Below are 26,690 nucleotides of genomic sequence, written 5' to 3' on the forward strand. Positions count from 1 at the left end.
GTGTTAATGAGTTTGGGTTTGTACTGAATTTTGGGGTGTTCGTGACACGGACCCGAACATTTATGTAAAAGTCCAGGTTCGGGTTTGGTGTTCAGCGCTTTCTTGGCGCTTTTTGAAAGGCTGCAAAGCAGCCAATCAACAAGCGTCATAGTACTTGCCCCAAGAGGCCATCACAGACATGCCTACTATATGCATGGCTGTGATTGGCCAGTGCAGCATGTGACCCAGGCTCTATATAAGCTGAAGTCACATAGCGCCGCCCGTCACTCTGCTCTGATCAGTATAGGGAGAGGATGCAGCTGCTGCTGTTAGGGCGAGATTAGGCAGTGATTAACTCCTCCAAAACACTTACTGAAGTGATCGATCTACAGCTGTGTATCATTCAACTTCTGCTAGTTAATTGCTCACTGTTTTTAGGCTGCCCAGAGCGTTTTTCTGTCACTTTTTTCTGGGGTGATCGGCGGCCATTGTGTGTCTTGTGGTGCGCCAGCACAAGCTGCCACTAAGTACATTTAACCATCAATAGTGTGTTGTTGTTTTTTTGCTATATCCTACATCAGGGGCTTGGCTGTGCTTGCTATTTTATTGAGGGGTGAAATACAATTGACAAAATAGCAATACCCTAAATCTGGTGTTTCAGCTGTGGCCAGCCAATTGTAATACTGTCTGCTGTCTGGCAAAGGATATATTTTTTTCTGGGTTGAAATACAATTCCCAAATTAGCAATTCCCTAAATCAGTGGTTTCTGCTGTGCCTGTATTAGTGTAATACGGAACCTAAATAGATAGCCAGATAGTGTTAGGTGTATGTAAAAAAAGGCCTGAATTTGAATTCAATACATTGGGCCAAATAATTTTTTTCTTATTGTGGTGAACGATAACAATGAGGAAAACATCTAGAAAGGGATGCGGACATGGTCGTGGTGGTGTTAGTGAACCCTCTGGTGCTGGGAGAGGACGTGGCCGTTCTGCCACAGTCACACGTCCAAGTGAACCAACTACCCCAGATCCTAGTAGCCACCAGAATTTACAGCGATATTTGGTGGGGCCCAATGCCGTTCTAAGGATGGTAAGGCCTGAGCAGGTACAGGCATTAGTCAATTGAGTGGCCGACAGTGGATCCAGCACGTTCACATTATCTCCCACCCAGTCTTATGCATATCAGGGAAACTGTCTCAGCCTCAACTTATGCAGCAGTCTCTTATGCTGTTTGAAGACTCTGCTGGCAGGGTTTCCCAAGGGCATCCACCTAGCCCTTCCCCAGCGGTGGAAGACATAGAATGCACTGACGCACAACCACTTATGTTTCCTGATGATGAGGACATGGGAATACCACCTCAGCACGTCTCTGATGATGATGAAACACAGGTGCCAACTGCTGCGTCTTTCTGCAGTGTGCAGACCGAACAGGAGGTCAGGGAGGAACACTGGGTGGAAGACGATGCAGGGGGCGATAAGGCCTAGACCCCACATGGAATGAAGGTCGTGCCACTGACTTTCAGAGTTCGGAGGAAGAGGCAGTGGTGAGACCGAGCCAACAGCATAGCAAAAGAGGGAGCAGTGGGCAAAAGCAGAACACCCGCCGCCAAAGGCACCCGCACCCCAAAGGCAGCTTCAAGGAGTTCCCTGGCATGGCAGTTCTTCAAACAATGTGCTGACAACAAGAACCGAGTGGTTTGCACGCTGTGCCATCAGAGCGAGGCATTAACGTTCTGAACCTTAGCACAACCTGCAAGACCAGGCACCTGCATGCAAAGCATGAACTGCAGTGGAGTAAACATCTTAAAAACAAGGAACTCACTCAGGCTCCCCCTGCTACCTCTTCTGCTAATGCCTCGGCCTCTTCCTCTGCCTCTGGAGGAACCTTGGCACCTGCCACCCAGCAAACAGAGGATGTACCACCAACACCACCACCTCCGTCACCAAGCAACTCCACCATGTCACACGGCAGCGTTCAGCTCTCCATCTCACAAAATTTGAGAGAAAGTGTAAATTCCCACCTAGCCACCCTCGATCCCTGGCCATGAATGACAGCATTTCTAAACTACTGGCCTATGAAATGCTGTCATTCAGGCTGGTGGACACAGACAGCTTCAAACAGCTCATGTCGCTTGCTGTCCCACAGTATGTTGTTCCCAGCCGGCCACTACTTCTCCAAGAGAGCCGTGCCTTCCCTGCACAACCAAGTATCCGATAAAATGAAGTGTGCACTGCGCAACACCATCTGTGGCAAGGTCCACCTAACCACAGATACGTTGACCAGTAAGCACGGCCAGGGACGCTATATCTCCCTAACTGCACACTGGGTAAATGTAGTGGCGGCTGGGCCCCAGGCGGAGAGCTCTTTGGCGCACGTCCTTCCGCCACCAAGGATTGCAGGGCAACATTCTTTGCCTCCTGTAGCCTCCTCCTCCTACTCCGCTTCCTCTTCTTCTTCCACCTGCTCATCCAGTCAGCCACACACCTTCACCACCAACTTCAGCACAGCCCGGGGTAAACGTCAGCAGGCCATTCTGAAAGTGATATGTTTGGGGGACATGCCCCACACCGCGCAGGAGTTGTGGCGGGGTATAGAACAACAGACCGACGAGTGGTTGCTGCCGGTGAGACTCAAGCACAGCCTGGTGGTGTGCGATAATGGGCGAAATCTCGTTGCAGCTCTGGGACTAGCCAATTTGACGCACATCCCTTGCTTGGCGCATGTGCTGAATTTGGTGGTGCAGAAGTTCATTCACAACTACCCCGACATGTCAGAGCTGCTGCATAAAGTGCGGGCCGTCTGTGCGCGCTCCGGCGTTCACATCCTGCCGCTGCTCGTCTGTCTGCGCTACAGCGTAACTTCGGCCTTCTCGCTCACCGCCTCATATGCGACGTGCCCACCAGGTGGAACTCCACCTTGCACATCCTGGACAGACTGTGCGAGCAGCAGCAGGCCATAGTGGAGTTTCAGCTGCAGCACGCATGGGTCAGTCGCACTGCGGAACAACACCACTTCACCACCAATGACTTGGCCTCCATGCGAGACCTGTGTGCCCTGTTGCGCTGTTTCGAGTACTCCACCAACATGGCCAGTGGCGATGACGCCGTTATCAGCGTTACAATACCACTTCTATGTCTCCTTGAGAAAACACTTAGGGCGATGATGGAAGAGGAGGTGGCCCAGGAGGAGGAGGAGAAGGAGGAGGAGGAAGAGGGGTCATTTTTAGCACTTTCAGGCCAGTCTCTTCGAAGTGACTCAGAGGGAGGTTTTTTGCAACAGCAGAGGCCAGGTACAAATGTGGACAGACAGGGCCCACTACTGGAGGACGAGGATGAGGAGGAGGTGGAGGAGGATGAGGATGAAGCATGTTCACAGCGGAATGGCACCCAACACAGCTCGGGCCCATCACTGGTGCGTGGCTGGGGGGAAACGGAGGACAATGACGATACGCCTCCCACAGAGGACAGCTTGTCCTTACCTCTGGGCAGCCTGGCACACATGAGCGACTACATGCTGCAGTGCTAAGAAACGACAGCGGAGTTGCCCACAGTTGAATGTGTTCGGACTAGTGTTGAGCGCGAATATTCGAATTGCGAATTTTTTTCTCGAATATCGCAATTTCGAGATTTCGCGAATATTTAGAATATCGTTCTATATATTCGCGAAATCGAATATTCGTTTTTTTTTGTTTTTTTGTAAATTTTTGTATTTTTTTCTTTCCCACTTCCCTAAAGTTGTTCTTACCTGTCCTTTGTATTCCTGGCTTCCTGGCTGCTCCAGTCAGTGCCCGTTGCCGCTTCTGCTGACTTCCGTGCTCATGGAGCGTCCTTATCACCATGGGAACGTCTCCATATACTAGAATGTACTGTCGGATTTGAGAATTACGTTGAAATCGCAATTCGATTAATTCAAGTTATAATATCCGAATTGCGATTTCAACTTAGCACTGCTATATTCCATATTAGCTAAATTACAATCTATATGGGTATTTTACGAAATTTCGTAATATTGCTCTAACTTCGTCTTTTAGAATTTTCGTAATATTGCTCTAACTTCGTCTTTTAGAATATTCGTAATATTACGCTAACTTCGTCTTTTAGAATATTTGTATTGTAATATTCTAAAAGACGAAGTTAGAGCAATATTAGGAATATACGTAAAAAGTTTAAATTGCGATGCGATTAATATAACTCGAAGTAATCGCATGGCGATTTCAACTTAGCACTGCTATATTCCATATTAGGCTAGAATTAACGAATATGGAATATAACAGTGTCAAGTTGAAATCGCCATGCGATTACTTCGAGTTATATTAATCGCATCGCAATTTCAACTTTTTACGTATATTCTTACTATTGCTCTAATTTCGTCTTTTAGAATATTACGATACGAATATTCTAAAAGACGAAGTTAGCGCAATATTACGAATATTCTAAAAGACGAAGTTAGAGCAATATTACCAAATTTTGTAAAATACCCATATAGATTGTAATTTAGCTAATATACTGCTATAGTAATTTTTTTATTAGTGTACATATTTTACAAAACTTAAGTTCAGAAGAGGCAAAAAAAAAGAGAAAAAAAAAGGATTATAGCACTATATTAGCTAAATTACAATCTATATGTGTACTTTACGAAATTTCGTAATATTGCTCTAACTTCGTCTTTTAGAATATTCGTAATATTCTAAAAGACGAAGTTAGAGCAATATTACGAAATTTCGTAAAATACACATATTAGCCTAGCCATAGTCAATTATTCATAGGAACGTTGCCTTATACTATCAAAGGAAAAATTCCGCAATACGTGATTAATTAAATCGCATATTATTCGCGACAATTTGGAATAATTACGAATATTCGATTTCGACGAATATAACACGAATATTCAATCAAATATTCTCGAAATATTGCGAAATCGAATATGGCGCCTCCCGCTCATCACTAGTGCGGACTACTGGGTTGCCACCCTGCTGGATCCCCGGTACAAAGACAATGTGCCCACCTTACTTCCTGCACTGGAGCGTGATAGGAAGATGCGCGAGTACAAGCGCGCGTTGGTCACAGGAGAACAAGTGGAAGCCCAAGGCGAAGGCAGAGGAGGAGCAAGAGGTCGCCATAGCAGCTGTGTCACGGCCAGCTCCTCTGAGGGCAGGGTTAGCATGGCAGAGATGTGGAAACATTTTGTCACCACGCCACTGCTAACTGCACCACCACCTGATACGGAACATGTTAGCAGGAGGCAGCATTTCACTAACATGGTGGAACAGTACGTGTGCACACCCCTCCACGTACTGACTGATGGTTCGGCCCCATTCAACTTCTGGGTCTCCAAATTGTCCATGTGGCCAGAGCTAGCCTTTTATGCCTTGGAGGTGCTGGCCTGCCCGGCGGCCAGCGTTTTGTCTGAACGTGTATTCAGCACGGCAGGGGGTGTCATTACAGACAAACGCAGCCGCCTATCCACAGCCAATGTGGACAAGCTGATGTTCATAAAAATGAACCAGGCATGGATCCCACAGGACCTGTCCGTCCCTTGTGCAGATTAGACATTTATAACTACCTCCCCTTAACCATATATTCTTGTACTCCAGGGCTTTTTATTTTACCATTATATTGAGGGGCAACCCAAAGTTGAATGAACCTCTCCTCTGTCTGGCTGCCGGGGCCTAAATATCTGACAGTGGCCTGTTCCAGTGGTGGGTGACCTGAAGCCTGATTCTCTGCAATGGGACCTCTCTCCTCTGTCTGGGTGCCGGGGCCTAAATATCTGACAGTGGCCTGTTCCAGTGGTGGGTGACATGAAACCTGATTCTCTGCAATGGGACCTCTTTCCTCTGTCTGGGTGCCGGGGCCTAAATATCTGACAATGGCCTGTTCCTGAGCCTTTTTAGTGCCGAAAAGTTCGGGTCCCCATTGACTTCAATGGGGTTCGGGTTCGGGGTGAAGTTCGGGTCGAGTTCGGATCCCGAACCCTAACATTTCAGGGAAGTTCGGCCGAACTTTTCAAACTCGAACATACAGGTGTTCGCTCAACTCTATTAATGAGTATGTGATATATACACTCACCTAAAGAATTATTAGGAACACCATACTAATACGGTGTTGGACCCCCTTTTGCCTTCAGAACTGCCTTAATTCTACATGGCATTGATTCAACAAGGTGCTGATAGCATTCTTTAGAAATGTTGGCCCATATTGATAGGATAGCATCTTGCAATTGATGGAGATTTGAGGGATGCACATCCAGGGCAGGAAGCTCCCGTTCCACCACATCCCAAAGATGCTCTATTGGGTTGAGATCTGGTGAATGTGCGGGCCATTTTAGTACAGTGAACTCATTGTTATGTTCAAGAAACCAATTTGAAATGTTTCAAGCTTTGTGACATGGTGCATTATCCTGCTGGAAGTAGCAATCAGAGGATGGGTACATGGTGGTCATGAAGGGATGGACATGGTCAGAAACAATGCTCAGGTAGCCTGTGGCATTTAAACGATGGCCAATTGGCACTAAGGGGCCTAAAGTGTGCTCAGAAAACATCCCCCACACAATTACACCACCACCACCACAACAAGGCATGATGGATACATGTTCTCATTCTGTTTACGCCAAATTCGGACTCTACCATTTGAATGTCTCAACAGAAATCGAGACTCATCAGATCAGCCAACATTTTTCCGGTCTTCAACAGTCGTAGCCGGTCTTCAAATTGTAGCCTCTTTTTCCTATTTGTAGTGGAGATGAGTGGTACCCGGTGGGGTCTTCTGCTGTTGTAGCCCATCCGTCTCAAGGTTGTGCGTGTTGTGGCTTCACAAATGCTTTGCTGCATACCTCGGTTGTAATGAGTGGTTATTTCAGTCAACGTTGCTCTTCTATCAGCTTGAATCAGTCGGCCCATTGACCTCTAACATCAACAAGGCATTTTCGCCCACAGGACTACCGCATACTGGATGTTTTTCCCTTTTCACACCATTCTTTGTAAACCCTAGAAATAGTTGTGCATGAAAATCCCAGTAACTGAGCAGATTGTGAAATACTCAGACCGGCCCGTCTGGCACCAACAACCATGCCACACTCAAAATTGCTTAAATCACCTTTCTTTACCATTCTGACATTCAGTTTGAAGTTCAGGAGATTTTCTTGACCAGGACCACAACCCTACATGCATTGAAGCAACTACCATGTGATTGGTTGACTAGATAATCGCATTAATGAGAAATAGAACAGGTGTTCCTAATAATTCTTTAGGTGAGTGTATATACACGTGTACACTATACAGACAAGTATTGGGACACAACTCTGAATTATTGAATTCATTAGCTTCATTCAGTTTCAATACCACAGGGAACCCGACCAGTCTGAAGGGAGTGAAGAGCGATGAGATTGTAAGCAAGGTAAAAGATGTTGTGAGTGGTAACTTAGGAGGAGACGCAAAAGAGATTATGAATGAGAATATTGTTACAAATAAGGATGTAAATAGTGAAATGAATGGTGAGGCAAATGAAGATATAAATGGTGAGAGTATGAATGAGGAATTGGTAGCTGCTTATGCAGCAGATACGGAAGTCGAGGATGAAGATGTGGCCCATCTCTCTTGGAGGAGTGAGGAAGCAACGCCTTCTAGGAAAGACGTTAGGGAGCTTCTCCTGGGGATGGGCTTTGTGGCAAATTACATCTTTGCCCTAATCCATCCCTATGGCACCAAGAGTTTTGATGTTAGTTTTGTTAGATAAGAGGGGCTTGAGCTCTTCTGGTCGAAATATGAACTGGCGAAGAACACCCCGGCCTGGCGGGGATTTTCTGTCCAGGCTATAACCCGTCAGACGATGGTCAAGAAAGTCTTAACCTGTAACAAATCACTTTCTAGCGTGGACATTACGACATGGCTCAGTCGTTATGGCGAGGGTGGACAATTCCCCGCCAAAGTTTTGGACGATCATGGCATCTGGTCAGGTGCCTGGACCTTCAGCGTAAAGCTGAGGGCACAGGGCAACTCAGTTGCTCATATCCCCTCCTCTGCTTTCTTGGGTAGAGATAGAATTAAGGGGACAGCCGAAGGTCTGCTATAGGTGTGGTAGTCCCACCCACTTTAGGGCACAATGCAACGTTCGCAAGTGTGCAAAGTGTGGGGACATTGGTCATCTTGCCGCATCCTGTAGGCGGATTCGGTGTAACCTGTGCAGGGACCTGGGTCATCCCTTCAGTCGTTGTCCGCTTGCCTTTTCCAACAAGGCTCAAGGCCGGGCCCAGAGTCAAGCGGATGCTAGTCATGAAGCTGGGTCTGTTGTTGAAGAAGGTCCTGCTGCCGGGACTGTGCCAGTTGGTAAAGGGACGAGTGCCGGTGATACCAGCACTGGAAGAAGCAGACAGGGTACAGTTAAGAACCTAAGGCCTTCCAAGATTAAACAGCAAGAAAAACGCAGTAGAGATAGAGAGCAGGCGGCAGCTGGTCCCTTAGTTGATCCTCTGGCAGAACTTTTAGCTAAGGATCCAGGTTGTAGCGACCCAGGGTACAGCGATGAGGAGGGAGGACCTGGGGTTCAGCCTGAGGAAGCCAACCCCTCTGCTACATCCGCATCCTCGTACGGCGAAAGCATGGACTAGGATTACAGGATGTGGTTGAGGGATAGGAGGAACAAACGGAGCAGGAGGAAAAAGAAAGGAGAGGGTTGCAAGCCCTCTCTGGAGTGGGATTCATCTGTTCCACTCACCCTTGACCAGATACCAGAGGAAGAATTAGTGGATCTCTTCAACTGGTATCAGGTCCTTGACGAGGATCCCCCAACTCCAGTTGGGGAGGAGGGGGATGTGGTACCGGAGGGCGAAAAGGCCTCCTCACAGGTTGCCGGGCCCTTCCCTCCTTCTTCTGGAGGGGGGGCTAATCCTGATTCCGTGGGAAAACAGAACGGTATTGATGTATCAGTGTGTCTGAAAAGGCAAAAGGAAAATGAAGGATCAGGAGATAATGATGAGGAGGGTGGTGGTGGAGGGCGGAAAAAGAAAGCTATCCAACTCGACCATGTATGATGGCGGAACTCACCCTGTTGACGCTAGCAAGTATTATTGTTGCTAGCATTAAGTCAGACGTGGCCCATTTTATGGCCTTTGATTTTTTTCAGCTGTATTGATGCTGATATTTTATTTTTGGAAGAGACCTGGTTAACAAGTGTTGATTTGCTGGCAAAAGCCAAGCAGGAATGGCGGCTCGGTCCGTCATTCTGGTCTCTTGCGACCAAGCCACGTAGCGGGGTGGCAGTCCTTTTAAAACCGCCGAAAGAGTAGAATGCAGGAGGATTATCGAGTTGGAAATAAGAAGGTGTCTGATTCTACATTAGATGTCCTCATGGGAAGACAAGAATTAAGATTAATCAACATCTATGGACCATAAAGTAGGTGGGACCGTAAATGTCTTCTTATGAGGAGTAAGCCTTTTCATTTTACCAGCCGACAAGTGATCTTTTGAGGAGACTTTAACAATGTGACTAGAGTCTGTGATAGGGGAGGCTCCAGAGGTGGGCTGGATACTGATGGTGTCGTCTTGAGTAAAATAGTTGAGGAAGCTCGTCTGGTGGATGCTCATTTACGGCAAAAATCTGGATCACGTGGATTTCACCTTTCATCAGGAAAATCGTCGGTCTAGAATAGATAGGTTTTATTTGAAGGAGGAGGCTGTTATTTCGGCCTTACAAGATGAGGAAGTGGAATTCTCCGATCACTGTTTAATTAGTTTCTCTTTGAATGTTACAGAGACTCCCCGCAAGGGAAAAGGAATATGGAAGTTGAATTTGTCTCTCCTGGAAGAAGCGATGGTAAGACAATCCTTTGAGGATATCTCTTGTGTCAAATCCTTACTCAAGAGGTGTCAGTATGATAGGTACGCCTCTTTGGTTGCCGAGAGGGATTTCAGGAAATACCGCTCGCCCGACCCTTACAGGTACTGTAAGATGGCAGTAAGAAGTAAACTAGTGATGGGCCTGATTGACAGTACAGGCTCCCTGAATAGGTCCAAATCAGGTATCCTGGAGGTCATCAGGTCTTTCTACTCTCACCTCTTGGGTAGGAAAGAACTAAATCGGGACAGTCTTTCAGCTTTCTTGGCTGGGGCGATTCCCAAGGCAGGAATAGACCCCTCTCTTGATATTTTGACAGAACCTATCAGGGAAGAGGAAGTGAGACTGGCCATTGATGGGCTTAGGCCCAAAAAAATCACCGGGTCCGGATGGCTTAACATCCGAGTGGTATAAGACTTTTAAGGAACAATTAGTTTCCCTCTTGACCAAGGTCTATAATGAGTGTCTTTCCTCTGGCACTCTGCCAAGGTCAATGGGTAAGTCCGCCCTGGTTATTCTGTCAAAGGGTAAGGATCAATCCCGCATTGAGAATTGGAGACAAATATCGCTTCTCAATGATTTTGGCAAAGATACTCTTCTGCAGACTGGCGGAATTTGCGCCAAAGCTCCTTTCGGGGTCCCAGCACTGTTCAGTTCCAAGTCGGAGCGCTTTTAGCGCCGCTCTCAGTGTCCGGGAGGCTGTGGAATGGGGCAGGGCGGGTCTTTGAAAGGGGCTTTTGTTATCCCTGGATCAGGCTAAGGCTTTTGACCGAGTGGATCACGAATACCTGTGGTTCGTCCTCTTGTGGTATGGTCTACCTGGGAGGTTTGTAGATTGGCTAAAACCCTTGTACAAAGGGGCGGAGAGTTTCCCGTTAGTTAATGGTTGGTTGGGTCGTCCTTTTGGAGTTGCTCCCGGTGTCCACCAGGGATGTCCTTTAAGCTCTCTGCTGTACGTGTTTGCGATCGATCCTTTCATCAGAAGGGTAGATCGTGGACAGTTGGCGTGGGTGGGGATAGAACTGGCCATGGGGGGGCCATCTCTGAAGGTGGTATCATACGCTGATGATGTCTCTATTTTTGCCTCTTCGGAAGAGGAGGTAGGACGGGTGATGTCAGAGGTGAATCGCTATTCGGAAATTTCCGGGTCCCAGATTAACCGGGACAGATGTGAGAATATCTGGCTGGGGGAAGGGGATCCTGTCTTCGATCTCCAGGGCACTTCTTCCAGAACCCCAGAAATCAATAAAGATCTTAGGCATCAGCTTTGGCCAAGATGAGGATTATCATCAACAAAATTTTTGTTGTCTTTATCCCTTAGGCAAAGGGTTAACTTTTGCAAAGCTTACCTGATTCCTGTGCTTTTATATTTGAGCAGTGTCTGTGTCTTGCTGGGCTCTCTCTGGGAAACGGTCTACAGCCTCTTTTTCCAGATGTTATGGGGAAATAGGCTGAACCTAATCAGGAGAAAGGTGACTTACCGTACAAGAGACTAGGCGAGTTGGATATGGTCAACCCAATGGTATTTTTAACAAATACCTTCTTGAAAATAAACATTGCAAACCTCTGGAAGGAGAGGGCTCCTTTTTGGGTAATTTCCTGTAGGGAATGGTTCCGGCCCTTCTTCCAGGATGGGAGAGAGGAGGGCGTGTGAAAGACCTGCGTGCGTCACATGGACATCTCCCGACTTACGTTGCTCTGGTTCTGAAGATCATAAGGCGGTGGGGCCTGAGAAGGACTGAGATAGAGACCATGTCGAGGGGTTCCCTTGACAGGGGGGTCCTGTCTTCTTTTGCCCAGGTTCCGCTGGCCTTGAAGGATTGCCCAAGTCAGGATCTGGAGGGTGGGCTACTTTTGCTTAATTCAGAAAGGATCCCTAAGAAAGTTTGGGATGTCACTTGGCACTGCTTTCATGAAAAGCTATATGTAAGGGATAATGTGAAGTGCAGGAACTCTGAGGAAAAAGGTTGTCCCTCGGAGGAGTGTGGGGGCGTGCTAGAAAGCATGGACCACTTCCTGCTTCACTGTCTCTTTAATATACAGTAGAGGTGTACAAAAGGGTAGGGACCTCCATTGGTTGGCCTAGGCTGGCCGCCTTGTCTTATGCGGAATGGGCCTATGGAGCATTCAAAGACCTTGGTGGGAGGGACCGTCGCACTTTATTTTTAGTTAGTGCAGTGGTTAGGCATCACATCTGGTGTGCACGGTGTCTAGTATCGACGAGTCGTAAAATCCTCCCAGTGGAAACGGTATATAGGAACATTATGGGTGACCTGGTGAAGGTGCGCTCTCTGGAGTATGAAAACTGGGGGGACCCCAAGGCCTCTCGCCTGTGGAGAAGCTTTTGTTTTGGGGTTCCCTGACTGAGTATTACTCCTTGTTCTGGTGGTGGGCTGATCTAGAAGACACAGTTAGAGTTTTGTTTTGTTTTGTATAAGAATAGAATGAAAATGCTTACGGGCTACTGAATTATAGCCATTATGTAAATTATTTATTTATATTTTAATAAAAAAGTCCAGCCTCTAGCCATGCAGTCTACCATTACCACTAATGTATAACATCCAGCCGCTAGCCATGCAGTCTGCCATTTCCACTGGTGTATATAATCCAGCCCCTAGCCATGCAGTCTGCCATTACCACAGGTGTATAACATCCAGCCTCTAGCCATGCAGTTTGCCATTACCACTGGTGTATAACATGCAGCCCCTAGCCATGCAGTCTGCCATTACCACAGGTATATAACATCCAGACCCTAGCCATGCAGTCTGCCATTACCACTGGTGTATAACATCCAGCCCCTAGCCATGCAGTATGCCATTACCACTGGTGTATAACATCCAGCCCCTACCCATGCAGTCTGCCATTACCATAGGTGTATAAAATCCAGCCCCTAGCCATGCAGTCTGCCATTACCACTGGTGTATATAATCTAGCCCCTAGTCATGCTGTCCGCCATTACCACTGGTGTATATAATTCAGCCCCTAGCCATGCAGTATGCCATTACCACTGGTGTATAATATCCAGCCCCTACCCATGCAGTCTGCCATTACCATAGGTGTATAAAATCCAGCCCCTAGCCATTCAGTCTGCCATTACCACTGGTGTATATAATCTAGCCCCTAGTCATGCTGTCTGCTATTACCACTGGTGTATATAATCCAGCCCCTAGCCATGCAGTCTGCCATTACCACTGGTGTATATAATCCAGCCCCTAGCCATGCAGTCTGCCATTACCACTGGTGTATATTATCCAGCCCCTAGCCATTCAGTTTGCCATTACCACAGGTGTATAACATCCAGCCTCTAGACATGCAGTCTGCCATTATGACAGGTGCATAACATCCAGAAACTAGCCATGCAGTCTTCCATTACCACTGGTGTATATAATCTAGCCTCTAGCCATGCAGTCTGCCATTACCACAGGTGTATAACATCCAGCCTCTAGCCATGCAGTCTGCCATTACCACAGGTGTATAGCATCCAGCCCCTAGCCATTCAGTCTGCCATTACCACTGGTGTATATAATCTAGCCCCTAGTCATGCTGTCTGCTATTACCACTGGTGTATATAATCCAGCCCCTAGCCATGCAGTCTGCCATTACCACTGGTGTATATAATCCAGCCCCTAGCCATGCAGTCTGCCATTACCACTGGTGTATATTATCCAGCCCCTAGCCATTCAGTTTGCCATTACCACAGGTGTATAACATCCAGCCTCTAGACATGCAGTCTGCCATTATGACAGGTGCATAACATCCAGAAACTAGCCATGCAGTCTTCCATTACCACTGGTGTATATAATCTAGCCTTTAGCCATGCAGTCTGCCATTACCACAGGTGTATAACATCCAGCCTCTAGCCATGCAGTCTGCCATTACCACAGGTGTATAGCATCCAGCCTCTAGCCATTCAGTCTGCCATTATGACAGGTACAACCAATATAATCATCAATAAGATGAAAAAGAATGTGTGACAATATACACAATATTACCAAAAGACACACATATATAACGATAATAAAATATGTTGAGTGACATCATTTAAAAAACTACATATACATAAATAAATATATAAATAAGTATGTAGCAGCAGTGCAGTCAGCGTTGCAAAAAAGCAGCTCCCCAGCAGGTACACAAAGTTAAAAACTACCCTAGGAGTAACGCACGTTTCACTCCGCTTTCTCAAGGGGCATTGAGAAAGCTAAAAGAAAGGCGCGTCGAGGTGCGCTCCTTGCAGGTCCAGGTTGATCTCCCTATATCCATTATTTATCAGGGATTTGACGCTATTAGGTTGCATTAGGTTGGTACACATACATGTGGTTTCTTGTGTTGTAACTTCTCTTACCTATTAGGTTTATGTTTTTTTCCTGTATTGTTGGAGTATACTTTCTTCTTATGTTATGTAATTGTATAATATGTAATTTACCTGGTTCACCAGCAGGTGGCAGTAATACGGCAGAGCTAGTGTTAGTGATATAGAATACTCCTTTCCATTCTTCCCCCTTCTGGAGAGAGGTGGGCTGCTCCCACTTCCTGCAGCAAGGGTAGAGAACCAGTGAGAGGGAGTTCTAGCTTACCCCCTGCTAGGGGAAGGTCGCAGGGGGCAGGTCTCTGCTACACGTGCACATTATTGCAGCCAGAGCATTATCAGCTCTGCTGGCCAGCGAGTAGTAATTAAAAAAAAACTCAAGATCCAGGAGGAGAGTTCCCTGGTAATGTCAAAGAGAGAGGGTATCCAGCTTAAGGAAGAAGATTCAAGTTTCCCAAGCCAGTCTGTCCACACAGCAGAGGATTGTAGTTAGAGCAGAAGTGTTTGCCTGCCAGTTATTGGCCTAAACCTGCTGGGACCAAGACCAAAGCCTGAAATTGTGTTCGATTCAAGTTTATTCATGTAAAGCTACGTTTGGAATTCATCTTAAGGGTCTGGACTCATTTAGGCTGGGTTCACTACGGGCGTGACGGATTGGCTCAGGATTAGGGATGAGCGAACCCGAACTGTATAGTTCGGGTTCGTACCGAATTTTGGGGTGTCCGTGACACGGACCCGAACATGTTCGTCGCTTTCTTGGCGCTTTTTGAAAGGCTGCAAAGCAGCCAATCAACAAGCGTCATACTACTTGCCCCAAGAGGCCATCACAGCCATGCTTACTATTGGCATGGCTGTGATTGGCCAGAGCACCATGTGACCCAGCCTCTATTTAAGCTGGAGTCACATAGCGCCGCCCGTCACTCTGCTCTGATTAGCGTAGGGAGAGGTTGCAGCCGCGACGTTAGGGCGAGATTAGGCAGATTAACTCCTCCAAAAGACTCCATCCATTGATCGATCTGCAGCTGTGGATCATTGAGCTGCTGCTATTGAATTGCTCACTGTTTTTAGGCTGCCCAGAGCGTTTGTCAGTCACTTTTTTCTGGGGTGATCGGCGGACATTTTGTGTCTTGTGTTGCGCCAGCACAAGCTGCCACCAAGTGCATTTAACCCTCAATGGTGTGGTTGTTTTTTGGCTAAAGCCTACATCAGGGTCAAGCTGTCACACCAAGTGCATTTAACCAGCAATAGTCTGTTTATTTTTTGGCCATATACTACATCAGGGGCAAGCTGCGCCCGTCACCAAGTGCATTTAACCCTCAGTAGTGTGGTTGGTCAAGCTGTCACACCAAGTGCATTTAACCAGCAATAGTCTGTTCATTTTTTGGCCATATCCCAGTGTAATTCTGTCAGTAAAAGTATACCTGTCACCCAGCGCCTAAATACTAGGCCTCAAGTTTATATCCAGCTAAATCTGTCGTTACTGCTGTACTGTTGTGGCTGGGCAAGTTATTTAGTGTCCGTCAAAGCACAGTTTTTGTTCTAGGTTGAAATACAATTCCCAATTTAGCAATTTCCTAATTTAGTGGTTTCTGCTGTATCAGGCCTACTTTAAATACATCCCTAAAAGGGTATATCAGAATCAAGGTGCTGATAGGGTCATTCTCAATAACTTCACACACACGCTACTGTACATATCCCAGTCTAATTCTGTCCATAAAACGTATACCTGACACCCAGCGCCTAAATACTAGGCCTCAAATTCATAGTCAGCTAAATCTGTGGTTACTGCTGTGCCTGTATTAGTGTAATACGGTACCTAAATAGATAGCCATAGTGTTAGGTGTCTGTAAAAAAAGGCCTGAATTTGAATTCAATACATTGGGCCAAATAATATTTTTCTTATTGTGGTGAACAGTAACAATGAGGAAAACATCTAGTAAGGGACGCGGACGCGGACATGGTCGTGGTGGTGTTAGTGGACCCTCTGGTGCTGGGAGAGGACGTGGCCGTTCTGCCACATCCACACGTCCTAGTGTACCAACTACCTCAGGTCCCAGTAGCCGCCAGAATTTACAGCGATATATGGTGGGGCCCAATGCCGTTCTAAGGATGGTAAGGCCTGAGCAGGTATAGGCATTAGTCAATTGGGTGGCCGACAGTGGATCCAGCACGTTCACATTATCTCCCACCCAGTCTTCTGCAGAAAGCGCACAGATGGCGCCTGAAAACCAAGCCCATCAGTCTGTCACATCACCCCCATGCATACCAGGGAAACTGTCTGAGCCTCAAGTTATGCAGCAGTCTCTTATGCTGTTTGAAGACTCTGCTGGCAAGGTTTCCCAAGGGCATCCACCTAGCCCTTCCCCAGCGGTGGAAGACATAGAATGCACTGACGCACAACCACTTATGTTTCCTGATGATGAGGACATGGGAATACCACCTCAGCACGTCTCTGATGAATGACGAAACACAGGTGCCAACTGCTGCGTCTTTCTGCAGTGTGCAGACTGAACAGGAGGTCAGGGATCAAGACTGGGTGGAAGACGATGCAGGGGACGATGAGGTCCTAGACCCCACATGGAATGAAGGTCGTGCCACTGACTTTCACAGTTCGGAGGAAGAGGCAGTGGTGAGACCGAGCCAACAGCGTAGCAAAAGAGGGAGCAGTGGGCAAAAGCAGAACACCCGCCGCCAAGAGACTCCGCCTGCTACTGACCGCCGCCATCTGGGACCGAGCACCCCAAAGGCAGCTTCAAGGAGTTCCCTGGCATGGCACTTCTTCAAACAATGTGCTGACGACAAGACCCGAGTGGTTTGCACGCTGTGCCATCAGAGCCTGAAGCGAGGCATTAACTTTCTGAACCTGAGCACAACCTGCATGACCAGGCACCTGCATGCAAAGCATGAACTGCAGTGGAGTAAACACCTTAAAAACAAGGAAGTCACTCAGGCTCCCCTGCTACCTCTTCTGCTGCTGCCGCCTCGGCCTCTTCTGCTGCTGCCGCCTCGGCCTCTTCCTCCGCCTCTGGAGGAACGTTGGCACCTGCCGCCCAGCAAACAGGGGATGTACCACCAACACCACCACCACCTCCGTCACCAAGCATCTCAACCATGTCACACGGCAGCGTTCAACTCTCCATCTCACAAACATTTGAGAGAAAGCGTAAATTCCCACCTAGCCACCCTCGATCCCTGGCCCTGAATGCCAGGATTTCTAAACTACTGGCCTATGAAATGCTGTCATTTAGGCTGGTGGACACAGACAGCTTCAAACAGCTCATGTCGCTTGCTGTCCCACAGTATGTTGTTCCCAGCCGCCACTACTTCTCCAAGAGAGCCGTGCCTTCCCTGCACAACCAAATATCCGATAAAATCAAGTGTGCACTGCGCAACGCCATCTGTAGCAAGGTCCACCTAACCACAGATACGTGGACCAGTAAGCACGGCCAGGGACGCTATATCTCCCTAACTGCACACTGGGTAAATGTAGTGGCAACTGGGCCCCAGGCGGAGAGCTGTTTAGCGCACGTCCTTCCGCCGCCAAGGATCGCTGGGCAACATTCTTTGCCTCCTGTTGCCACCTCCTCCTTCTCGGCTTCCTCCTCCTCTTCTTCCACCTGCTCATCCAGTCAGCCACACACCTTCACCACCAACTTCAGCACAGCCCGGGGTAAACGTCAGCAGGCCATTCTGAAACTCATATGTTTGGGGGACAGGCCCCACACCGCACAGAAGTTGTGGCGGGGTATAGAACAACAGACCGACGAGTGGTTGCTGCCGGTGAGCCTCAAGCCCGGCCTGGTGGTGTGTCGATAATGGGCGAAATCTCGTTGCAGCTCTGGGACTAGCCGGTTTGACGCACATCCCTTGCCTGGCGCATGTGCTGAATTTGGTGGTGCAGAAGTTCATTCACAACTACCCCGACATGTCAGAGCTGCTGCATAAAGTGCGGGCCGTCTGTTCGCGCTTCCGGCGTTCACATCCTGCCGCTGCTCGCCTGTCTGCGCTACAGCGTAACTTCGGCCTTCCCGCTCACCGCCTCATATGCGATGTGCCCACCAGGTGGAACTCCACCTTGCACATGCTGGACAGACTGTGCGAGCAGCAGCAGGCCATAGTGGAGTTTCAGCTGCAGCACGCACGGGTCAGTCGCACTGCGGAACAGCACCACTTCACCACCAATGACTGGGCCTCCATGCGAGACCTGTGTGCCCTGTTGCGCTGTTTCGAGTACTCCACCAACATGGCCAGTGGCGATGACGCCGTTATCAGCGTTACAATACCACTTCTATGTCTCCTTGAGAAAACACTTAGGGCGATGATGGAAGAGGAGGTGGCCCAGGAGGAGGAGGAGGAGGAGGAGGAAGAGGGGTCATTTTTAGCACTTTCAGGCCAGTCTCTTCGAAGTGACTCAGAGGGAGGTTTTTGCAACAGCAGAGGCCAGGTACAAATGTGGCCAGCCAGGGCCCACTACTGGAGGACGAGGAGGACGAGGATGAGGAGGTGGAGGAGGATGAGGATGAAGCATGGTCACAGCGGGGTGGCACCCAACGCAGCTCGGGCTCCATCACTGGTGCGTGGCTGGGGGGAAAGGCAGGACGATGACGATACGCCTCCCACAGAGGACAGCTTGTCCTTACCCCTGGGCAGCCTGGCACACATGAGCGACTACATGCTGCAGTGCCTGCGCAACGACAGCAGAGTTGCCCACATTTTAACGTGTGCGGACTACTGGGTTGCCACCCTGCTGGATCCACGGTACAAAGACAATGTGCCCACCTTACTTCCTGCACTGGAGCGTGATAGGAAGATGCGCGAGTACAAGCGCACGTTGGTAGACGCGCTACTGAGAGCATTCCCAAATGTCACAGGGGAACAAGTGGAAGCCCAAGGCCAAGGCAGAGGAGGAGCAAGAGGTCGCCAAGGCAGCTGTGTCACGGCCAGCTCCTCTGAGGGCAGGGTTAGCATGGCAGAGATGTGGAAAAGTTTTGTCAACACGCCACAGCTAACTGCACCACCACCTGATACGCAACGTGTTAGCAGGAGGCAACATTTCACTAACATGGTGGAACAGTACGTGTGCACACCCCTCCACGTACTGACTGATGGTTCGGCCCCATTCAACTTCTGGGTCTCTAAATTGTCTACGTGGCCAGAGCTAGCCTTTTATGCCTTGGAGGTGCTGGCCTGCTCGGCGGCCAGCGTTTTGTCTGAAGGTGTATTCAGCACGGCAGGGGGCGTCATTACAGACAAACGCAGCCGCCTGTCTACAGCCAATGTGGACAAGCTGACGTTCATAAAAATGAACCAGGCATGGATCCCACAGGACCTATCCGTCCCTTGTCCAGATTAGACATTAACTACCTCCCCTTAACCATATATAATTGTACTCCAGGGCACTTCCTCATTCAATCCTATTTTTATTTTCATTTTACCATTATATTGCGAGGCTACCCAAAGTTGAATGAACCTCTACTCTGTCTGGGTGCCGGGGCCTAAATATATGACAATGGACTGTTCCAATGTTGGGTGACTTGAAGCCTGATTCTCTGCTATGACATGCAGACTGATTCTCTGCTGACATGAAGCCAGATCCTCTGTTACGGGACCTCTCTCCTCTGCCTGGGTGCTGGGCCTAAATATATGACAATGGACTGTTCCAATGTTGGGTGACGTGAAGCCTGATTCTCTGCTATGACATGCAGACTGATTCTCTGCTGACATGAAGCCAGATCCTCTGTTATGGGACCTCTCTCCTCTGCCTGGGTGCTGGGCCTAAATATATGACAATGGACTGTTGCAGTGGTGGCTGACGTGAAGCCTGATTCTCTGCTATGACATGCAGACTGATTCTCTGCTGACATGAAGCCAGATTGTCTGTTACGGGACCTCTCTCCTCTGCCTGTGTGCTGGGCCTAAATATCTGACAATGGACTGTTGCAGTGGTGGGTGACGTGAAGCCTGATTCTCTGCTATGACATGCAGACTGATTCTCTGCTGACATGAAGCCAGATTGTCTGTTACGGGACCTCTCTCCTCTGCCTGTGTGCTGGGCCTAAATATCTGACAATGGACTGTTGCAGTGGTGGGTGACGTGAAGCCTGATTCTCTGCTATGACATGCAGACTGATTCTCTGCTGAAATGAAGCCAGATCCTCTGTTACGGGACCTCTCTCCTCTGCCTGGGTGCTGGGCCTAAATATATGACAATGGACTGTTGCACTCAGGGGCGTAACTAGAAGTGACTGGGCCCCACAGCAAATATTTGTAAGGGCCCCCCCCAGCGCGCTTTGCATCTCCCTCCTCCTGTGTAAACCCCACTCCTTTGGCACAGTGTAGCGGTATACTGTATATTGTGTGGCACAGTGTAGCGGTATACTGTATATTGTGTAGCACAGTGTAGAGGTATACTGTATATTGTGTGGCACAGTGTAGAGGTATACTGTATATTGTGGGGCACAGTGTAGAGGTATACTGTATATTGTGTGGCACAGTGTAGCGGTATACTGTATATTGTGGGGCACAGTGTAGCAGTATACTGTATATTGTGGGGCACAGTGTAGAGGTATAGTGTATATTGTGTGGCACAGTGTAGCGGTATACAGTATATTGTGTGACACAGTGTAGCGGTATACTGTATATTGTGGGGCACAGTGTAGAGGTATACTGTATATTGTGGGGCACAGTGTAGAGGTATACTGTATATTGTGTGGCACAGTGTAGAGGTATAGTGTATATTGTGTGGCACAGTGTAGCGGTATACAGTATATTGTGTGACACAGTGTAGCGGTATACTGTATATTGTGGGGCACAGTGTAGAGGTATAATGTATATTGTGGGGCACAGTGTAGAGGTATACTGTATATTGTGTAGCACAGTGTAGAGGTATACTGTATATTGTGTGGCACAGTGTAGAGGTATACTGTATATTGTGGGGCACAGTGTAGAGGTATACTGTATATTGTGGGGCACAGTGTAGAGGTATACTGTATATTGTGTGGCACAGTGTGGCGGTATAGTGTATATTGTGTGGCACAGTGTAGCGGTATAGTGTATATTGTGTGGCACAGTGTAGCGGTATACAGTATATTGTGTGACACAGTGTAGCGGTATACTGTATATTGTGGGGCACAGTGTAGAGGTATACTGTATATTGTGGGGCACAGTGTAGAGGTATACTGTATATTGTGGGGCACAGTGTAGCGGTATACTGTATATTGTGTGGCACAGTGTAGAGGTATACTGTATATTGTGTGGCACAGTGTAGAGGTATACTGTATATTGTGGGGCACAGTGTAGAGGTATACTGTATATTGTGTGGCACAGTGTAGCGGTATACTGTATATTGTGGGGCACAGTGTAGCGGTATACTGTATATTGTGGGGCACAGTGTAGCGGTATACTGTATATTGTGTGGCACAGTGTAGCGGTATACTGTATATTGTGTGGCACAGTGTAGAGGTATACTGTATATTGTGTGGCACAGTGTAGCGGTATACTGTATATTGTGTGGCACAGTGTAGCGGTATACTGTATATTGTGTGGTACAGTGTAGCGGTATACTGTGTGGCACAGTGTAGCGGTATACTGTGTGGCACAGTGTAGCGGTATACTGTATATTGTGTGGCACAGTGTAGAGGTATACTGTATATTGTGGGGCACAGTGTAGCAGTATACTGTACATTGTGGGGCACAATATAGAGGTATACTGTACATTGTGGGGCACAGTGTAGGCTATATGTGTATAACATAAACATATTTCATATGAAAACTTACAGTTACTTGGCTTGGCCCTTGGGGATCTCGGACGCCACTTCCACACTTGGCCGGGGGCTCGGTGGAGCTGATGTTGTGCTTTATCCTAATGAGAAAGAATTTATAATAAGGATTTGGAGAAGGGGCAGAGGGATAGCAGAGCAGGGAGAGGCTGGTGCTGCTACTAGGGGGTCATACCATGGGGGAGTAATAAAGCCCACCATAATGCCCCCCAGTAGTAATAATTCTCCTTATAATGTGACAGTGCAAAAATACCCCCTTGTAATGCCCCCAGTTGAGCTAATGTCCCCATAATGTGCCAGTATAAAATACCCCTATATAGTGCCCCCAGTAAATTCCCCCATAGTGCTCCTCTCCCCCCTTCCTGCTAGTGCCCCCCATAATGTACCAGTATAAAATGCCCCATATATAGTGCCCCAGTAGATGCCCCTCAGTGTCCGGCATCTGATAGGCTGCCGGCCTAGTGTCCCCCATAATGCCCCCCACTAATGTGCCAGTAAGTGTCCCCATAGATGCCCCCCCATCATGTGCCAGTATCAAGTGCCTCTCCCCCCCCCACATGTTCCAGTATCATAGTGCCATCTCCCCCCATGTGCCAGTATCAAGTGCCTCTCTCCTTCCCACCCCCCATGTGCCAGTATCATAGTGCCAAACCCCCCCCCATGTGCCAGTATCAAGTGCCTCTCTCTCCCCCCCTTGTCCCATTATCATAGTGCCATCTCCCCCCCAAAAAAAGGCCAGTATTAAGTGCCTCTCCCCCCCATGTGCCAGTATCATTGTGCCAACCCCCCCCCCCACATGCCAGTATCAAGTGCCTCTCTCCTCCCCCCCATGTCCCAGTATCATAGTGCCATCTCCCCCCCCCACACAAAAAAGTGCCAATATCAAGTGCCTCTCTCCCTCCCCCTCCCCATGTGCCAGTATCAGGTTCCTCTCTTCCCCCCCCATGTCCCAGTATCAAGTGCCAACCCCCCCCCTCCCCTCCAGGTGCCAGTATCAGGTGCCTCTCCCCCCCATGTCCCAGTATCATAGTGCCATGTCCCCCCCCACAAAAAAAGTGCCAGTATCAAGTGCCTCTCTCCCTCCCCCCCATATGCCAGTATCAGGTGCCAACCCCTCTCCCCCCCATGTGCCAGTATCAGGTGCCTCTTCCCCCCCATGTGCCAGTATCAGGTGCCAACCCCCCCTCCCCCCCAGGTGCCAGTATCAGGTGCCACTCTCCCCCCCAATATGCCAGTATCAGGTGCCACTCTCCCTCCCCCCCATGCCAGTATCAGGTGCCACTCTCCCTCCCCCCCATGCCAGTATCAGGTGCCACTCTCCCTCCCCCCCATGCCAGTATCAGGTGCCAACCCCTCTCCCCCATGTGCCAGTATCAGGTGCCAACCCCCCTCTCCCCCCAGGTGCCAGTATCATGTGCCAACCCCCCTCCCCCCATGTGCCAGTATCAGGTGCCACTGCCAGTATCAGGTGCCTCCCGCTCCCCCATGGCAGTAACAGTCGGGTATTAAAAAAAATAAATAAACACTTCTACTTACCTCCATGTCAGCGATGCGATGCAGCCTCTTCCTGTGTCCCGCCTTGTATTGGGTCCCGCCCTGTATGTCCATATATGGAGTCAGTGCTTGTATTTCAGAAAAGATTCTGCTGGGATTCAAACCCACGACCTTCTGCTTCAGAGGCAAAGCAGCTAACCACTAGACCATACCAGATGCCTTGCTGCTGACTGAAAAAATATGAGACTTCTACTGTTATAGCTGGCTAAGTGTACATCTATACACATGACAGCTGCTCATATATAGAGATATAGCAGAGCTGAATGTGCCGAGACAGCTGTCATATACAGATATAGCAGTATCTCAGATATATCTCTATATGACAGCTGTTCCAGCACACTCAGCTCTGCTATATCTCTATATATGATAGCTGCCCCAGCAAACCCAGCTCTGCTACATCTATGCATATGACAGCTGCCCAAACACACCCAGCACTGCTATATCTCTATATGACAGCTGTCCCAGCACACTCAGCTCTGCTATATCTCTATATATGACAGCTGCTCCAGCACACCCAACTCTGCTACATCTATATATCTCTAAGTATTGCTATACAGTAGATAGATATATAGAGATATAGCAGAGCTGAGTGTGCTGGGGCAGCTGTCATGTGTATAGATGTAGCAGGCTGGCTGTGTTTCGGCAGCTGTCGTGTATAGATGTAGTAGAGCTGGGTTTGCTGGGGCAGCTGTCATATATAGAGATATAGCAGAGCTGATTGTGCTGGTGCAGCTGTCATGTGTATAGATGTAGCAGAGCTGGCTGTGTTTCGGCAGCTGTCATGTGTATAGATATAGTAGAGCTGGGTTTGCTGGGGCAGCTGTCATATATAGAGATATAGCAGTGCTGAGTGTGTTGGGGGCAGCTGTCATGTGTATAGATGTAGCAGAGCTGGCTGTGTTTCGGTAGCTGTCATGTGTATAGATGTAGTAGAGCTGGGTTTGCTGGGGCAGCTGTCATATATAGAGATATAGCAGAGCTGAGTGTGCAGGGACAGCTGTCATATAGAGATATAGCAGTGCTAGGTGTCCCAGTATCAAGTGCCAACCCCCCCTCTCCCCTCCAGGTCGATGGAGGAATAACGCATCGAATACTCGTCTGAAGGTATCAGGGAATTCAGGCTTGGGGTGGAAGAAGCATGTGGAGCTGACAAGTCGTAGATGAGACGTTTTTTATTTGACGACTGTTTAGACACAATGCCGACTGGATTAATGCGCCAGTGCTGGAAGGGAACACCAGAGAAGGGGCCCAACAAAAAACCCTTAGTGACCTCCGCTTGGAGCAGAGATTCGACCGTTTCCGGGTCCTGACTAGCGGATAGTAGGTTACGACCCTCCCAATTGGTTTGTGGAAAGGCGATTATCCCTGTATGAAACCCTTCGTGGAAGCCAGATATCAGGAACTCTACGAAGGCTCGGTCATGGTGGTTATCGAGGAGCCCCCGACAGCAATTTGACATTGATGTCGGTTAGTCATAGCTGTTTGGACGTCTTCCTAGGGCACGTGGAGCGAGGGTGGGCTCTGAAACATAGTGAACAAATGTGGAGTGCCCTACATGCGTTGAAGGCACAACTTCCCAGATTAAAGTTGTTGCATAGTTGGCTCTTGCCGAGGTACACTATGGGTCTCCCTAGTTTGTCGATTGTGCTGAAGTTCCCCTGGGTTCCAGAGGGGCCGTGCCACGCCCCTTGCGGAGTAGCAGGGTTGGAGTTCGGGCACCATTCGGTGGAGTGGAATATGGATTGGCAGCTTGCGCATGTGGGAGCCCGGAGACCCGCGAAGTGCCGGCAGAAAAGTTCCATGTCCATCTCCGCCCAATTAGTGACAAACTGGAATTGGGCGAGCGCTGCTGCTGCTTTGGCAGAAAAGGACCGGTGGAAATCGTAAAAAGCCGATCCACCATATTTCTGGCCCAGGTCGGTGACCCGATATAGGTATTTGTCCAGTTCCTCCCTCCTGTCTGGCTGGGCTTAACATACCACATCCCTGTATATGCTGAAGGCCAGCATGAATTTGGGGACGGTCAACTGTCTATTCATGCGTGCGTCCTTTGCTTTCAGGACTATTGACACGTCCCCGCAATTAATCACTCGACTTTCTGGGACATCTTGGGACGCTATCAGGATCGATGCTAGGTTTATATCCCTTCCTGCCAAGATATCCTTTTTGAGGCTATCTGGTAAGGAATGAGATGGGGCAATCTGGGGGGGGGGGGGGGCATGGGTGTACCTGGAAGAAGCTGTGGGAGAAGCAGGGATGGTGCTGGTGCCTGCGTCTGACTGGACACTGACGGCTGAGATTCCAGGACCCCCACCCTGGACTGGATGTCTGAGATGGAGCTGACTTAGCCATTGATGGAGGACTGGAGTTGGGCCAATGAGAGTTGAATGGACGGAAGGGAGGTTTGTTCCTCTGAGGGCCCGGCCTCTGTTGTCAGTAGCCTATAAAGTTCGGCTTTCCTGGCAGAAGCTGGATACCGAATCCCTCTTTTGTTCAGCTCCATGATCAGTCTTGGGATGGTCCAGCTCCGGAGGGACCCGTTGTTGGCCCGGCCCGAAATCAAAGAGCCTAGCATGGAACCATTGTCCTCTATGTCGGACACCTGTGACATCGTGGACCAGTCTTTTAACCGGACCAAGACCTGCTCCTAGGTTGTGGAATGGACCGCTCGTGGCTTGCCACTTGCGGGGCTTTGCCTGAATTGGAGACGATGGTGGTCGGTAGACACTTCTAGGAATCTGAGGGGGAACATTAAGTAGACTGAATAACGTAGCCGTGGAGGCAAGATGCGGACCGTGAGACCCTTCGCCGTCCGGGGGGTTCTTAATTAAAGGCGGGTCAGGATAGCATGCGGGAGTGTGGAGGGCTCCGCCTGACATAGTGTGGTAGCCGCGGCTGGACCTGGCGGCCAAGCAGTTAGTTTGTCTTGGGGAACCCGGGAGACAAAATAAATGACATGGCGGAGTCAACGGTAGCTGAACCTGGACGATCCAGGTGGCGTACAACATTTAACGTGGCCTGGACGATCCAGGTAACGAACAATAACATCTGTGGAGGCTAGACCTGGGAGAATTAGGTGACATACAACATTCAAAACTCGGCCTGGACGATCCAGGTAACAAACAACTGACATAGTTGAGGTCTGCAGCAGCTGGCCCGGCGGGGTCCAGGTGACATGCAACATCGAACTCGGCCTGGACGATCCAGGTGGCATGCCACATTTAAAACTCGGCCTGGACG

The sequence above is a fragment of the Bufo gargarizans genome, chromosome 2 (genome assembly GCF_014858855.1).
Source record: "Bufo gargarizans isolate SCDJY-AF-19 chromosome 2, ASM1485885v1, whole genome shotgun sequence".
NCBI classification, from domain to species: Eukaryota; Metazoa; Chordata; class Amphibia; order Anura; family Bufonidae; genus Bufo; species Bufo gargarizans.